We start from the raw sequence: 18,057 nt of genomic DNA, 5'->3' as shown, positions 1-18,057 counted from the left end.
GTGAAGCAAAACTAATACAGGGGCAGGACTTTCTGACTGTCACTCAGAAGTATGATCACTTCCTGAGGCAGCATGAGAGGACACGCCCAGTCCTCATTTCAGCTTAGACGCAGAGGAGAAAGGATCTCTCTGCAGCTTTAGTATAATTACATTTTTAACAGGTAAAATGTTTTTAAAACCTTCTTTTATAGAAGCACTATACATTTTAGAGAAAGGGGAATATATTACCAAAAAATGAGTATGATGCAATATGTCTCCTTTAAGGAATATTGGCCTAGAACATAATATTTGTAATTGGATAGAGAACTGGCTGAAGGATAGATTACAAAGAGTGGTGGTAAATGGAACATTTTCTAATTGGACCAGTGTGGTTAGTGGAGTACCGCAGGGGTCAGTCCTTGGTCCTTTGCTTTTTAACTTGTTTATTAATGACCTGGAGGTGGGCATAGAGAGTACTGTTTCTATTTTTGCTGATGACACAAAATTGTGCAAAACTATAAGTTCCATGCAGGATGCTGCCGCTTTGCAGAGTGATTTGACAAAATTGGAAAACTGGGCAGCAAACTGGAAAATGAGGTTCAATGTTGATAAGTGCAAAGTTATGCATTTTGGTAGAAATAATATAAACGTGAACTATCTACTGAATGGTAGTGTGTTGGGGATTTCCTTAATGGAGAAGGATCTAGGGGTTTTTGTTGATAACAAGTTGTCTAATTCCAGGCAGTGTCATTCTGTGGCTACTAAAGCAAATAAAGTGCTGTCTTGTATTAAAAAAGGGCATTGACTCAAGGGATGAGAACATAATTTTGCCCCTTTATAGGTCTCTGGTAAGGCCTCACCTTGAGTATGCAGTGCAGTTTTGGGCTCCAGTCCTTAAGAAGGATATTAATGAGCTGGAGAGAGTGCAGAGACGTGCAACTAAACTGGTAAAGGGGATGGAAGATTTAAACTATGAGGTGAGACTGTCGAGGTTGGGGTTGTTTTCTCTGGAAAAGAGGCGCTTGCGAGGGGACATGATTACTCTGTACAAGTACATTAGAGGGGATTATAGGCAGATGGGGGATGTCCTTTTTTCCCATAAAAACAATCAACACACCAGAGGTCACCCCTTTAGATTAGAGGAACGGAGCTTCCATTTGAAGCAGCGTAGGTGGTTTTTCACGGTGAGGGCAGTGAGGTTGGGGAATGCCCTTCCTAGAGATGTGGTAATGGCAGATTCTGTTAATGCCTTTAAGAGGGGCCTAGATGAGTTCTTGAACAATCAGAATATCCAAGGCTATTGTGATACTAATATCTACAGTTAGTATTAGTGGTTGTATATATAGTTTATGTATGTGAGTGTATAGATTGGTAGGTGTGGGTTAGGTGTGCTGGGTTTACTTGGATGGGTTGAACTTGATGGACACTGGTCTTTTTTCAACCCTATGTAACTATGTAACTATGTATTTTCCAGGAACACTTCCTGCTCTGCTACTGCAGGGGGAACCAAAGTACAAAGGTAAGGCAGGAACTTTTACCTGATGCACCAATTTCCATGTGGAGGACTAAGTGAATGTTCCTGTTGTCTTACAGGTAGTAATCCATATCCTAAAGCATACCCCCCAACTGTCCCGCTTTCTATAGCTCATCCCGCTGTCCCGGATAGTTCCCTGAATGTCCCGCATTTTCGTAATAGATTACGGAAATGCGGGACATTCATAGAAGGATCCGTGACAGCGGGATGAGCGCTCCGACTCCTTGCGCTGCTTCTCTCTTGTGGCTCCTTCTCCGGCGGTCCCTGGCCCTTTTATAAGCTTGCGCCCGTGCGTAATGACGTCACACGTACACACGGGGCGCAACCTTATAAAAGGGCCAGGGACCGCCGGCGAAGGAGCCACAGGAGAGAAGCAGCGGAAGGAGTCGGATCGCGTATGGGGGCTCTGTGTATGGGGGGCTCTGTGTTTAGGGGGCCTCTGTGTTTGGGGGGGCCTCTGTGTTTGGGGGGGCCTCTGTGTATGGGGGGGCCTCTGTGTTTGGGGGGCCTCTGTGTTTGGGGGGCTCTGTGTTTGGGGGGCCTCTGTGTATGGGGGGCTCTGTGTATGGGGGGGCACTGTGTATAAAGGGTACTGTATATAAAGGGTACTGTGTATGGGGGGTACTGTATATGGGGGGGCTCTGTGTATGAAGGGCACTGTGTATGGGGGGGCTCTGTGGGCTTCCTTAGGTAGTACAGTATGAGGGTATAGCACATTTGCATCTGATCCCACCATTTCAACTATATAAAAGGAGTATTTTTAGAAAAAAATGGGGTGTGTTAATTGAGGCGTGGTCACAAAAGTGGGCGTGGCCAAAAATTTGTTTTTCAAATGTTGGGAGGTATGCTAAAGTTTTATAAAGTTATCCAAAATTGTTTATATGACACTGCAAACCAGTTTTACACTGCCTCCAGCACAGACAGCCTGCAGTGAGTTACAGCGGCCACACAGTTATACCTGCTAAATCAGTGCACATGTTGCACAGTAGTTAATGCAGGTTATAGATCCTTTATATTTCCAGCACAGTAATATGTTATGTTACTTGTATACTGAAGTACTTATATAGAGGTGTATGTTTATAAGTTTAGGAATTTTTTACCTGATGCACCAGTTTCCATGTGCAGGACTAAGTGAATGTTCCTGTTGTCTTACAGCTCCCTGCAATAAAAGGAATTACTTCTTTTACCCTACCCTCACACTCTGAATTCATTTTCCTATGTGCAACAAATAACATGAATAATAAAGTGTGCAAACTTGAAAAGCTTTGGGCACTCTAGATAGTGAAGCTTTATACTGGTGCCACAAGTGTTGGATTCTTGGCCCTCAGATAAATGCAGGCCCAGAATCCACCCATGTGCCTGAAACTGCAAGTTGTGAATGCATTCGGAAGGATTTCTATGACCTGGGTGCATGGATATGCAGCATATTTCAGCCGAAAACTATACCTGGCCCGAAGCAATGCTTCTGGGTGTAGGCACAACCTGCCGGTCTTTAAAGCGGAGGAGCAGATTCACAGCCTGCGCTTATCCACTGGCCAAGGATCTACCTGTGTGGCAGTAGCCTACAACTAATGAGCCTGTGGTCTGAATTGAGCTGGAATAATTCTAATTTCATATAAGCAGATAAGGAGACCTTTAGGAGGGGCATTTATTAACATTTGGATATTCGTGGTTTTAGAGTTTTTCAAACCATGACTAAACTCATTTCCATGAATGTCAGTCATTTATTAAAAGATCCAAAATGAAAAAGTACGAATTGAAAAAAGACACAGATAAAATGCAAAAACAAGACTTTTTCGTATTGTCTCAAAAAAACTGTGACTTTTTTTTTATATTGTCATGCAAAAGGTAGGGTCAAAAAACCCCCCAAAACCTCTAAAACCAAGAACAAAACAAAGCAAAGAAAGATCTTCCAGTTGCAAAAGGGACATCTGTCACTGACTCCTACATAATTTCAACAGGTTTTAGATGTATTTTGGCATCAAGAAACCTGAACCAAAAAAAAACTTGAGCGTTAGTAAATACCCACTTAAAAAGTCATTATAGTCTTATCACCATTAGATAGATTCAGTTTGATAATATATTATTTCAACAAAATTTCATTGTACTCCAAACCTAATCTAGATAATGTATTGTCTTTTTTAATAAATCATTTTGTAAGATATTATAAAGTTGTCATAGTGTGAATTATTGAAAAACTTATGTAAGCTCACGTGCCACGTCAAGGCCCCTCATTTTACCTGAATCCTACACTGCCTATTAACATTATAAGTCTGTGGTGCAATTAAAATCAAGTCCCCCAGTGAACAATATGACTGAGTAGTAAGACGCTATTGCACCTACCCTTTACCTCAGGGGGTGATACAATTAAATTCAAGTCCCCCAGTGAACAATGTGACTGAGTAATAAGACCCCATTGCACCTACCCTTACCTCAGGGGGTGATACAATTAAATTCTAATCCCCTAGTGAACAATGTGACTGAGTAATAAGACCCCATTGCACCTACCCTTACCTCAGGGGGTGATGCAATTAAATTCAAGTCCCCCAGTGAACAATATGACTGAGTAGTAAGACCATATTGCACCTTCCTGTAACTCAAAGGCTCTAGTGAGAAAGCAGGGAGCTTTTAAGCCCCAGCTCATTAACATGCACCTAAAAATGGTTCCTTATTTTAAAGGCCACATAGCAGCTATAAGCAATATCTAATGAAAATGTGTACACAAAAACCATAAAAGTCGCCAGCACTAGGTCTAACTCACACTATAGAGCTGACCAGCTGCTATAAACAACAAGAGCCACCACCTGCTCCCCCAGTGAACAATGTGACTGAGTAGTAAGTCCCTATTGCACTTACTACTCAGTCACATTGTTCACTGCACTGGGGGAATTGATTTTAATTGTACCACAGACTTATATTAATAGGCAGTGTAGGACTCATGTAAAATGAGGGGCCTTGATGTGGCACGTGAGCTTACATATTTTGGCCAAAGTGTGGTACTAACACCTCATCTTTTGTAAAAATCAGTTTTAAAGGCAAACTGAGCGCTGGCATTTTTTTTTCTCTTTGTGAGCAGGTGGTGGCTCTTGTCATTTATAGCAGGTGGTCAGCTCTATAGCGTGAGTTAGACGAAGCACTGGCGACTTTTCTGTGTAATTATTAACAGTTTATTTATATTGCTGGAATATCGTATGTTATACTTTCTTTATTATTCCTGAAGTCTGCTTTTTTATTTGTTTTATTTCTCCCCCACAACTTTCTGTTCCTTCTTGGTGGGGAACATGGGAATGTGACTTTATCCACGTTTAGTGCTTTTCATACAAATGTAAAATGATCATTTGTTGTTACCTGTAACATAGGGCTTGTCTCCTAGTGTGCAGAGCACCGTGTCCTTACAATTGTTATTTTTACAGTACCTAGCTCTTCATTTGCCAATAAGGAAACCACCTTCTCTATGATTATATTATCATCGAAACCCATCACATATACTAACTCATAGCAAACAAACTGCAGGTTGCCTTTACTTCAAAGTACATTTGTTTAAAACCAATATCGTATTCATTGCTATGGGTTACTAGACCAGATGCAAGCTTTGCAACATTTATAACATAGCATTCATTGTACAGGAACATGACCTATAAACTGTGATCCCAAGTACAAATTAAATCTGTTGCAATACCACTGTCAGACTTCCAGCATTATGTTAATTGTGTTTCTCCTTAATGTAATCCTCTGAATGATCTCTCAGCAAAACTTCCTGCCCCAGTGCAAATGCCAAACATGATCTATACTTCCAGCTCATATTTCCTTTTATATACTAGAATTAGATCTGCTTTTGTACAGTCTAGAAAGCAGAATGTGTCATTATTCATATCAGGGTTGTCTTACCCAAAAATGATTAACTTTTTGCAGGTATTTAAGCTTTAAAATAAATAAACAGTCTTAGAGCAACATTCTCTAAGCATGATATTTAGCTTATTTTTAAATATGCAACAAAATGTAATGAGCTTTCTTTTAGTAGATTTAATTGTATTAATAAACACATGGGGCCTATTAACTAGAGATTTTACGCACAGGGTTTTGTGGATAAAGAGTCCTTCTGTCATTTGGAGCACTGTGCCTTACAGGAGAACTGTCACTCAGACATAAAAAGCTGTATAATAGAACTCTGAGTAGAATTTCTTTTTTTATTAAAACATACATACCTGTAATAAATGTATGCAAAATTTTATCTTTCAATCATATATTGCCTGCCCCGCCCCTTTGCCTTTGTACAGCAATCACTTTCACTTTCCATTCACCACTTCCTATATGTCACGGCACTCCTAACATTCCCCTTCCCTCTTCATGGCCTATAACTGTGTAGCCTGTGCATTGGCATTAGGTCCCCCATTCTGGCACATACACAAGATTTTAAGATGACACAATGCTTGGCCTTAATAACAGTGTCCACAAAATGGCACCTATATGCTTGCGGTGATTGTGTAATTTTAAGACTTAAGGGAAAGGTTTATATAACTTATATAGTTATATATATATATAAAGTTATATAAAGTTAATTTTTATGATAGAAAAGGATATAGAATGATTTCTTAGGGTGAATGTCCTCTTTAGATGCACTTAAACTTATTTAAGCATGAAAAAAAGTGCAAAGGTTATGACATTTAATATTATCTTGCTATTAAATAGTAACAGTAAATAAGAATAAAATGGAGAATAATTTATTTAAAATAACTTACTGTGGGGAAAGGCATTGCCAAATAATTCAAAACAACAAACCTGTCATATTTAGGGTTAGATTTAGGGTAAGGCAGACAGAACAAATGGAATGTCTATGAATATGGAAAAGTTTGAAGGCTTCATTTACAAGACCCCTGAGCACAAGTGCAAGAACACTAAGGGGCACAAGATCCTTCCCCTTACCCGACCCTCAGAAATGGCGCATAGAGCACTGCAGCTATTTACATAATGCCTCACACAGTGGGCCGATTGGGCCCTTTTTTTTACCCCTTGCTAGAACCCTGGGATTAACAAAGCTTCTGTTTTACCATACCTTTTCAACTATATCCTTGCCTTTCCCTTTTGATAGAGTTCTTTAGGCCAGCATTTTAAGAATGTCAAACTTTTTTTCAATTTCTAAAATTATTCTAAACAGTGCCAGAATAACATACCTTTCTTCCTGCATTTAGTCTTATGTCATTTCTACTTTAAAAGCAGTTCATCTCTACTTCCTATTCTAGTAAGAAGCTCTGTCCTCTTTTCTTTTCTGAACTCTCTAGAAATTCCTGCATATGCCTGACTGATTTCCTTTGGAGCAGGTCCAAGAGAGCTCAGAAAAGAAAAGAGGTGGAGCTTCATGCCAGACTAGGTACTGTAGTCCTGTAGCTGTAATGAGCTGCACTTGAACTGCTGAAAGGTATGTTATTTGGGGACTGTTTAGAGTCATTTTAGGGAACTTTAAAATAAAAGGCTTACTTATCTTTTAAAGGACAATGAAAGGTTAATATACATTAAAAGTAAGTCTAAAGGCATTCTTTTTAAGTACTTACTGCATATCTAAATTCCCAGATCCCTGCTTGCTTCTCTGAGATATGGTGCTGGCAGCCTACAGCAGTGTGAAGACTACAGTGACATCACTGAAATCTCTCTCCCCTTCCTGTAGGCTGCCAGCGGCAGCTTTCCTATTCTCTGAGCATGTGTGTAACTTGATCCTGTCTCCTGTTCTGAGCTACTTATGCCCACCAGCCAATCAGAAGCGGATCTGGCAGAGGGGAGAGGGGGGGGAATGAAACTCATGTGCAGTATGAAGCAAGGAGGGAAAGGAAGGGAGAATACCTTTTTAGAGATGGCTGCCTGTTCTAGAAAATGTGAAGTAAGTGTGACTGAGTAAATATTTGATTAGGTGAGCCAAAAGTGTGGTGTTTTTACTAAACAATAGGAGGACTATTGGGCAGTATGCTTTTTACATTTTGACTTGCATTCTCCTTTAAAGCATTGAGATTGAGGGCCTCCACCAACAATGCAGAAAGGTCACTTCTCTGCAAGATTCGTTAATCAGCTGATTGCAACATTGTTTCAAGTGTCAAAATCAACAGTACAAAAAAATAAAATGAACAGACAGATTCTACATTCACAAGCAATTACATTTACATTCGGGGTGACCCCATTATTATGTTATTCAAGTTTGGGGGATGTAGCTTCAAAGCTGTAAGTGTGGCAGCAGTTTAAAACTCTTCCCCGTCAAAGTCAATGGAACAATTGGGGTGTTCGGAGCAGGGCCACAAAAAGACGGGGGGCGGGATCGCTTAGAAAGACACAAGCAACCTGCTCCGCTATAGGGCAAAGAAGTGTGGAGAGTTTGGGTGTTGTACCCCTAAAACTGTAGGAGGAGTAGCATTTAGAAACTGGGGGGCGCTAAGCCATAGCAACCAATCAGCGATTGTCTTTTTTCAGCCAACTGCAGGAAGAACAGTTAATATAACTGAGTTTGATTCATTGCCATGGGTCACTGATTCTGACTCAAATTTGCCCATGTTAATAAATGACTGTGACATCAGGAGGTGGGGCAATGACGTGGCGACCAGCAATTGGGCGATCAATGGAGAGTCCTGTCTGGAATTCCTCATTTGGAAAAGAAAATACAGGTAGTTTTGACCCGGACAGACGCTCCGAAAACAGGGCTGTCCAGGTCAAAACCAGGCATGTGGCAACCCTAGTTTTAATATTTATATGACTGGATTTATTGATGGGATAAGTAAAAAAAATTACTACAGACAATGCTCAGTCAAACAGGGGTGTTTACATTTGTATAATTTTAGATCAGACAGAACAAAATGAACCTAATGTTTATAATCCACGATTTATGCTTTCTCTGTACTTCCGCACAGGACCTATTTGTCCTGACCCCACACATATTTGTGCAAATTACAATTACTAATGAGACTGATTTTTCATTGTGTCCCGCCATGTAAATTTAGATGTCCTTTCATAAATCTGATAAAGGCCTCATTGCTATTACATTCCTGTGGTTTGACTATATAGTCTAGAAGGATCTGGAATTTTCCCTTCTTTCCCTTTACAGATCAGGTCATTTCTTAAATCTCATAATTGATGGCTCTTTCTATCCTCGGTCAACAATGTGCACAGCAGAACAACAAAGAATTCTTTTACAAAGAATGAGTTAGAAATTCAAAGGATTGTTATAGGGTGACCACAATGTTTTCCTTGGCACCAATTAGGTATGAAAAGGATGAAAATACTTTGTATCTGATGTTAGCCGAATTAATGCACCTGCAAATATAAGAACACACACTTACAAATATGTTACTATAAGAACTACAGAGCATGAGAACTACAGAGAATTTTTAGCATTTATGTGACCTCCACAAATTAGTATGCAATGAATTCAAGACAGAGGATATTGGCAAATCTACCTAAGAATAGTTTAAGCGCTATCCTGTTTAGTCCATACAATGCACCTTCATAATCTATTGCCTTTTGATTCATTAATCCCTCTGCTAATACTGTAAATTCATGCCAAGTACATTGTACAAAAGAAACAATTTAGAGCATTACAAGTGGTATTTATCATAAGCACTGTGATCACTTGATTACAAGTTGTTCATAGTTAAACATGACATAGAAACAAGGCCTTAACGGAATAGTTCAGTGTAAAAATGAAACTGGGTAAAACAGGTAGACTTTGCAAAACATGTTATCAATATAGTTAGTTAGCCAAAAATGTAATATATAAAGGCTGGAGTGAACGGATGTCTAACATAATAGCCAGAACATGATTTCCTCCTTTACAGCTTTCTAAGGTGTTAGCTGTGACTTGAAAAGGGGGGGGGGAACATAGGAGACATAACTGTTTAGTTAAATTTGCTTTTGAATCTGACCTGCATGCTCACAAACTAACTGAATAGTTAGTTATGTCCCATGTGCCCCCGCCAAGTCACTGACTAACTAAGAGGTTAGAGAACTGAAAGCAGGAAGTGGTGTTCTGGCTATTATGTTAGACATCTGCTCACTCCAGCCTTTATAGATTTTTGTCTGACTAACTATATTACAAATATTTTTATTTTGTGCAGTCTATCCATTTACCCAGTTTCATTTTTACACTGAACTGTTCCTTCAAGATTCTATTTTTGACAAAAGATTATTCTTGTAAGAGAAAACGAAAAAAACAGATAAAAATCCAAACCTATTTTAATCTAAAATTGTCATGCTCTTTGTACACTCTATAGCTGCTTTTTTATTCATTAGTTAGTGAAAACTGGCCATAAAAATGGGTGATTGGTTCATTTGGCAAGGATACCTAGGCAGTGGGCCAAATTCGCTTTATCCAATTATTTAGCCCCATCCAAGGACTAATACAGTGATCACTAAAAAGGATTTTCTAGTCCAGTGGTCCCCAATCAGTGGCTCATGAGCAACATGTTGCTCACCACCGCCCAGTAGCCTCAAAGTAGGTGATCATTTTTAAATTTCTGGCTTAGAGACAAGTTTTAGAAGCCCAAAGACACAGTTTTAAATTATATTTTAAGGACATTTTTCTCAACATTTTCAAAATGAAGTAACTCTGTCAGATGATTTCTAAGCATTTCTATTTTGCTTTGTTTGTTAAGTCTTCATTTCACACCCTTTGTAGGGGCACCATTGGGGGGTCATTTGCAGATTGATGGGGATTATGTATAACCCTAAAACATTAGGTGCAAAAAAACCCATCTATAAATCTTTATATAAAGGAAAGTAAAGTGTCCCAGGCACATTTTTCATTTTATCAGCAGTGCCCTTTTTTAATCACTTCACTGACACTTGACCTAACTTATCTGTGCCTCCATAGCATGTCCAAAACTACAGAGCTGCTTGACAGCATTGGCCACTGCCTTTAGCTGTGTCAGTTCTGTTTCCAGCAGCCATCTTGGTGATCAGCAAGCAACACATGCACCCAAACTGGGATCATTGTGTACTGTGAATTCAAATGCCCTTAAGTGAAATGACTAATAAAATGCAAAATCCTGCTGGCAAAATCAATATTACAGTTCTATATGTAGATATGGGACTTAAACAGATGGCAAAAATTGTTTATTCAAGATAAAGCAGCAATGTTTTGAGGGCGTACCATAGCGTAGAGTGTACTATAAAGGGAGCTACACCTGCCACTATCTAATGCCTCATTCACAGGGCCCTGTTCCCCGACTTCAACTAGGCCTGGGCCCGTGCCCTGGGCTCACAGCACACCTGTTCCTCAGGTGGAAGCAAAGAGGAAGTGCCACTCCTTTCCCAGCACTATACCAAAGTGAGGCAGGATGTGGTCACCATCCCTGCTAAACAATAGCACACATATGTAGATGTACTAGATACATTCCCTTCTGCCCAGCAACTGAACTTGTAGGGATTTAAAGCCATATGGGCCATTTAACCCTATGGGTCCCTACACTTGATTAATCAGATGTACACCGCAGGCACCTTTTTTACTTTCAGAAAAGGGGTCAGGGCTTCACATGAGAACAGGAAGTAGCTGAAATGAACTTGTAAAGTAGAAACAACATGAGAATGAATGCATGGAGAAAGGTATGTTATTGAAGGGGCTATTCAGAGTATTTTTAGAGACTGAAAAAAAGGGTTTACTTATCCTTTAAGTAAAAGTCCTTCTGAGTTAATAAAACCTTATCAGAAATAAAACTAACAGAAAATAAATACAACTATTTTATTTATATTTACATTTGGCAAATCCATAGGGAAAACAAAGAAGTTATGGTAAATCCTTAATGACTCTATGGATTCAATCCATTCAATAGATGGTGTAAATTTTAGTTCAGATATGGGTTACGACACTAGTCCTACAATTCACTCTTTTCTAAGAGAAAAAAAACTATACAATTGTCTGCAATGAATGATATCTGTTTGCACTATTAATTGTTACCAAACTTACCACTGTATATTTAATTCATGAACCTTGCGGATAGCAGCTAATCTTGTGATTTACGGTATTAATATCCTTTGTCTCACCTGTTCAAATTTATCATTTGTTTACCTATTTAAGAACTACCAGAGGAAGTGACTAATACCCTGTGGCTATGTAATGTCTGCATTTTTGCCTGCTTTGAAAGAGTCAGATCAGGGAATTTTTCGAAACACCGCCCTAACAACAATGAACTTGAACATTAGTTTCATAGGGCTGTTGCAAAACTAACAAGGCAATATTAAAACAGTATTTTTTTCTGCTTCTGTTTGTTCTTGTTTTCTCTTCTCTTGTGTATGTGTGTATGCCTAATTCTTTTGTTTTTTTAACTGATATATATATATTTCTTACAAACTATTTTGTTTATAGTTTGACATTCTGTCAAAAAATAAAAATTGGCATCAATGCTCCTTATAAAAAATAAGCAATGTATGGGGCACTGCTCGCTGTGGGACATTAAGATAATCAGTGGTGTTCAGAGTTTTGGATTGAGAAAAGTATCATGCATGTAAAACAGACACACATGATGGTTTCTTTCAATCTGAAACCCAGATTAACCAAAGCTCTGGGTGTCAGTGAAGTCCTACTGACAGCCCCTTAAAAAATAGAATTTTTTTTTGTTAGATTTCTTATTGTGCTGAAGTTTGCCTAGCTGTCATATCTTTCCTTTTCAGGAAGTTTATCAATTTGGTTCAGTCTTAATTAGGGATTTGTTTTCAAAATTATTACTGTTTGTTGACCCTTTTGGAATTTTTCAGTGAGCGTTTTGCCCTTATAAAATGTATCTAGATTTTGATCTGCACACTCTACTGCCTTGTGCAGAGTTACAATTGATCTTCAGGTTGCCAAAGCCAATGTTCAATTCTCCATTCTAACACACCTAGACCTATCATATCCATATGACCACTCCATTCTCAAGCTAATTCTGCTTCTGCATATACTTGGTATCTATAATAAGCCGCATCCTATGTTTTTGATTTTTTTTTTACCTTTCTAACCAATCTTTGACTCTCTATTATATTAATAAAACATTGTCTTCAGTTTGCTTCAAAATTCTCTACCTGGCTCCTACAATTTCCACCTGGATGAATCAATGCTGTTTCAAACTGAACCTAACAAAATGTGAACTGATCTTCTTTCTACCTAAATCAGGTCCTGTTCTTTGACGTCTCTCTCTTATTCTCTGATCAATGTTGACAAATCCATCCCTTTTTACAATCAACAGCTAAGATTTCATATCCACATTCAATCCTGTTTAGACTAATACAACTTACAATTGGTAGTCATTAATATCTGCAACTGAATAGAGCCAGGTGATGAGGACATCAATGACATTGTTCCAAAACCATACGTGACACTATTTGTAAACAATAGGGCACCTTTTTCATCCAGTGAGTTGCACATAGCACCACTTTTATTAGAAGTATTTGTATCAAAATGTGCTCCTTTCACTGGGCATTGCTAAGTCCTTCCTGCCTCCGTTTCTGAATCAGGTGCTGCTGCACCTATTGACATAAGTGAACCCTGCACCTACTGCCACCTCCTGACCAGGTGGTATTTGTTGAATGCAATCTTACATTGGCAGCCTAGGCAGCATGCCCTGACTGTTTTGAGACCATAATACATTTCCTAGTCAGGCATACAATTACGACAAACAAGCCCAGACATTTATGATGTATACGCAATCAATAATATATGTATTTCTTAATCAGTGAATAAACTCAAAATGCTGTTTACATGGCTGCACAAAAGTGAGGGGGGTGGGTAAGGTTAAAGGAGAACTAAGTCTAAAATTGAAAATCATTAGAAATGCTGTATTTTGTATACTGAACATAAATATAAACATTATGAACTTACTGCACAAGCCCAGGGATTGAGAAGCCTAATTAAAGTAATGATTTATGCTTTCAAAGTTGTCCAAAGGGGGCTGCCATGTTGTTACTTTGTTAGACCATCTTTTATAAGATTTGGCTCTTACACATGCTCAGTTTGCTCTGGGCAGCTGTTGGGAGGCTAAGCTTAGGGAATGTAGTAAAAACAAAAAAAATTTAGTATCAAAACAGCACATCAGGTAATATCTGTCACAGAATCTGATTAATAATAAGAATCATAATATGCAGACTGCACTGGTTCCTGTGTTGCCATGTAATGTAATGTGGATTTTGGTGTTTTTGCATTGTTTAATGAAACATTTCCCAGCTCTCCACAGCCAGTGGCCGCATAAATATGCAAAATAATCCTCCAATGAGAATCCCAGCTGATCTGTGTAAATTTTGTTCCCTGTTCTTTGTTCCTGCAATTGGAGTTGGGAGTAATAAGCGCAGTTTCCCAGCACTGAACAAGTCTGTACTTTATCCCCACCTCTGATTCTTGTGTCAAACAATGAAGGGAAAAATGATCTCTAAATGTAAGATAATATCAAAATGGCTGATATAGTGCTGGGAACTTAAGTTCTGTCAATGTTTCCATCCTTTATAACAAGGTGGAAAGAAAAGTCCCACAATAATGATTCAGTTAAAGTCTAGCTCCAAGCTCAAAGTGCCAGAGTAGTACTTGAGCTTTAGGGAGCAGCCAGACAGGACTGTGATTGGTTGGCTTCTATGCATGTTTAGTTGTGAACAGGCAGTGACTAATGCAAGCCGGCATAGGAAAGAAGAATATTGTGAGTCGATCCCTAAGCTCGGGTCACTGACATCAGCCAAGAGTAGACTGAGCATGTGCAGTAGTTTGGCAAGGCAAAAGATGGAGAATTACTGTGGGCATCTTCAGGGGCATGGATCTTTATTTCTATAGAGCATTGGTGACATTGGGCTGTTAAAAGAGCTTAAAACATATAGCTAAACATTTCTACCCATAGTCTTTTTTAGGCTTTAGTGTCCCTTTAAGCAACTTTGGATACAGGTATTTTAAACCATAGCATCTAATGCTAAAATGATTATCACAGCTTCATACCAAGCTGGATATATAAGGTGAGGTATGGATTAGCAATCAACTAAATGAGCATGTCTATATACAGACGAAGTGATATTTATCATGTGGGGTGGAAATCATTATTGCATTAAGCTATGCCACATTTATCTAACTACCCCAAGTCCCCTGTGATCCTGTATTTATCTGAACAATGTGGCTTGATTGACAGTATCTCCTGATGCTGTAAGGACACTAGCTTCAGTTTAATTTAGATAATGCAGCTGACATCATATATTGTATGCTTTTAAGTGGCAACAAAATTGTCGGTTTTAGAAGAAAAGCACTACACTTATATACAAATAACCAATATAAGCACTTCATTGACTCCTCTAGACTTTTCCATCTTCATCTAACAATAGTACTGTACATATGAGTAAGGGGCAAATTTATCAAAATGTGAGATTAGAGCTCACCACAAAAGAACTCACCCACTTACTATTCATTCCTATGGGATTTTTAGCAGTGTATCTATTAAATGGTGAACTCTAACTTTCCCCAGTTTATAAATACACTTCTAAAAATTCTATAGGAATGAATAGAAAGTGAGTGAATATGTCTGCTGTGAGCTCACACCTCCCATTTAGATAAATATGCCCCCTTTCATGCACTATTATGAAAAACATATTTTTATTAAATGCATTCCTTAGAACAGGGATACCCAACCTTTCTTACATGTGAGCCACAGTCAAATGTAAAAAGACTTGGGGAGCACCATAAAAGTTCATGGAAGAGCCAAATAAGGGCTGTGATTGGCTATTAGGCAGCCTCTATGCACACTATCAGCTTCCAGAAGGCTTTATTTGGTAGTAAATCTTGTTTTTATTCAACCAAAATTGCCCCCAAGTCAGGAATTAAAAAATAACTACCTGGTTTGGGGGCACTGAGAGCAACATCCAAGGGGTTGGTGAGCAACATGTTGCCCCTGAGAGACTGGTTGGGGATCACTGCCTTAGAATATGATTTTTTGGCAATCATACACATTTTTTTCATTACATGTCCTTATCTCCTTGCACTATGCCCCTATTTCATTTATGTAGTTTTTTCACTTCTAGTATTTGGTCTCTTTTTTCTGACATTGCACAATAAATTGCAGACTTTCATGGTGTAACAATATCACAGACCTTTGAAATTGAATTCCTATATATTAACTAATTTCATGTTTTCTTTAGTTTTTGTCTAACTTTTAAAGAGTACAGTAATTAAGGCTAATGTTACATGTGGCATTATCTGCACCAGATGAGAAAATGTAAATGCATTCTGAACTGCAAACATGAGCCAGATTTCAGCCTGCAAATGATTGTGATTGCTTACTGGCAGTTTGAAGTGGATTAGAGTTTTCTGTGCCACAGGGGTGCTGCTGCCATGAGGCAAGGTGAGAATATTGGCTCAGGGGGCAGCAAAAAGGTGGTCCTGAATGTTAGCCCTTGTAGTGCTACTATTGTGCTCTCTGCACTAGAAATGCCGCCTCCTTTAGTCCTTGCAGAAGTTCTAGCCATCAGCGCAGAATCACCAGTACTCTTCCAGCAGAGAAAAATCAATGTGACATTAGGTTAAAGAATAAAGGTGGCCATAAGTGGGCAATATTGGGCAAATCCGATTGTTTGGACCTAGGGCCAAGTGATTAAATTACAACAGTTGGTATATTGCCAATGTGAGCCCTTGCAGTCCCTGATCTGACAAGAAAATCAAACCTTCCCAATCAACACCTGGCGAATTTTCTTTAGATACTTATTGGGGAGGCCCAATATACGGGCAGATAAGCTGCCAAATCGGTCTTAAGGACTCAAATCAGCAATTTAAATATGCCTGTGTATGGCCACTTTATGGCTATAAATGCAATGAAGTTCTGTGCAGAAGACGCCACAATTACATCACTAACTTTGGTGTTGATATATATAGATATGCTGCTGTGTAACCACAGGGGCAACCATTCAAGCTGGGAAAAAGGAGAAAAGAGAAAAGGCACAGGTTACATAGCCGATAACAGATACGCTCAGTAGAATACTGATGTTTTACAGAGATTATTTGTTATCTGCTATAACCTGTGCCATTTAGCCCTATACTAGTTTGATTAGCTGCCCTCGTTATGTAAACTATTGTAGTATTGAAAACACACAACTTTTAGCAGTGCAGGGCAAAAGTACATTCTAGTTTAATACTTAATAAACTTTTACTGTTTGATCTTACCGTTCCTTTAATAAACATATCAGTTCTTTCACATAGTTTTAAAAATCACTGGCATGACTAGTTAATGAGAGGAGAATGTATTTGTATTTCATGCTCATGCAGTATTAATGGATTATAAGCATTGTCTTGGAAGCATTGTGTGCACAAACAAATACCAGATAAAAATGGTTGCTCCCCTACAGCTTTATTAGTTCTGGCCAAACATTTTATAATTCATTTTATCAAGTAATTGGATATGTGGAAAAATAAGAGGCAATAAGTTATTTTATCATCCCTAGGTGATGTTATTTGTCTTTTTGGTTATGCTACAAATCTGTAATACCAAACCTGTAATATCAAAACGTTGATGATAATCCTTTACATAAATCCCCCATTGCATAGAATGGGGTGATAGTGGGCCAACCTGCAAATAAGAATCCAGGAGGTCATCTCATAGCAATATGCTATAACCAAGTAATCATTTATCATGTCTGTATAGAAGGCAGAGAGGGATCTCTGTAAATAGCCAAATAGTGATTTTGATTTTAAAATTACAAAATGCTAACTCTTACCACATGGATATTCTGCAACTTGGACACAGACAGGATAGTCAACAGCTTGTACTCTGCACTCAGAATAGCTGTCATACAACCAGAGGTTGGGGGTTCGTTACTTGCCACAATCTGGCTGCTCCAATTTTGGGCAACCTGTCCTTTCCTCCTGGTAACTCTGAATCCTACTATCTCTGGTGGACAGCTAACGGCTTTACCTCGGTGTGATCCATGCTGACTCTTAGGGGGCCCTACTCACTAGACGCCTTAGTTGAGAATTTCCATCTCCCTTTTAGGGAAAGGTTTCCATTAGTCCAAATTTTAGTTTTTGTCAACATGTTTGACTCTATCTACCTCTCATGACACTGTAAGTTCTTTTTATGAGAAATGGTATTTGTATGGGATTGCACCGAGGGGCACCATATCAATTTTATACAAATTTTTTAATGATCTGGAACAAATGCTAGATATAGGTTATATCAAAGCTTGGGAAGCTGACATAGGTTAAACACTGTCAGAAAAGGAATGGTCCCATTTGTGGGAAGCTCAAGTAGCTAAGTTTTATCCTGAGGCAAATGGCAACTGTTTCCAGGGTTGTTCCACCTTAGGTAATATGATCCACATGTGATGGTAATGTCCAAAGGTGTTATGGTATTGGATTAGAACAGTGATCCCAAACCAGTGGCTCATGAGCAACATGTTGCTCACCAACTCCTTGGATGTTACTCTCAGTGCCCCCAAACCAGGTAGTTATTTTTTAATTCCTAACTTGGTGGCAAGTTTTGGTTGAATAAAAACAAGATTTACTACCAAATAAAGCCTTCTGTAAGCGGATAGTGTGCATAAAGGCTACCTAATAACCAATCTTAACCCTTATTTGGCACCTCCAT

This window comes from Xenopus tropicalis, chromosome 1 (genome assembly GCF_000004195.4).
Source record: "Xenopus tropicalis strain Nigerian chromosome 1, UCB_Xtro_10.0, whole genome shotgun sequence".
NCBI classification, from domain to species: Eukaryota; Metazoa; Chordata; class Amphibia; order Anura; family Pipidae; genus Xenopus; species Xenopus tropicalis.
This window is presented reverse-complemented; position numbering follows the sequence as displayed.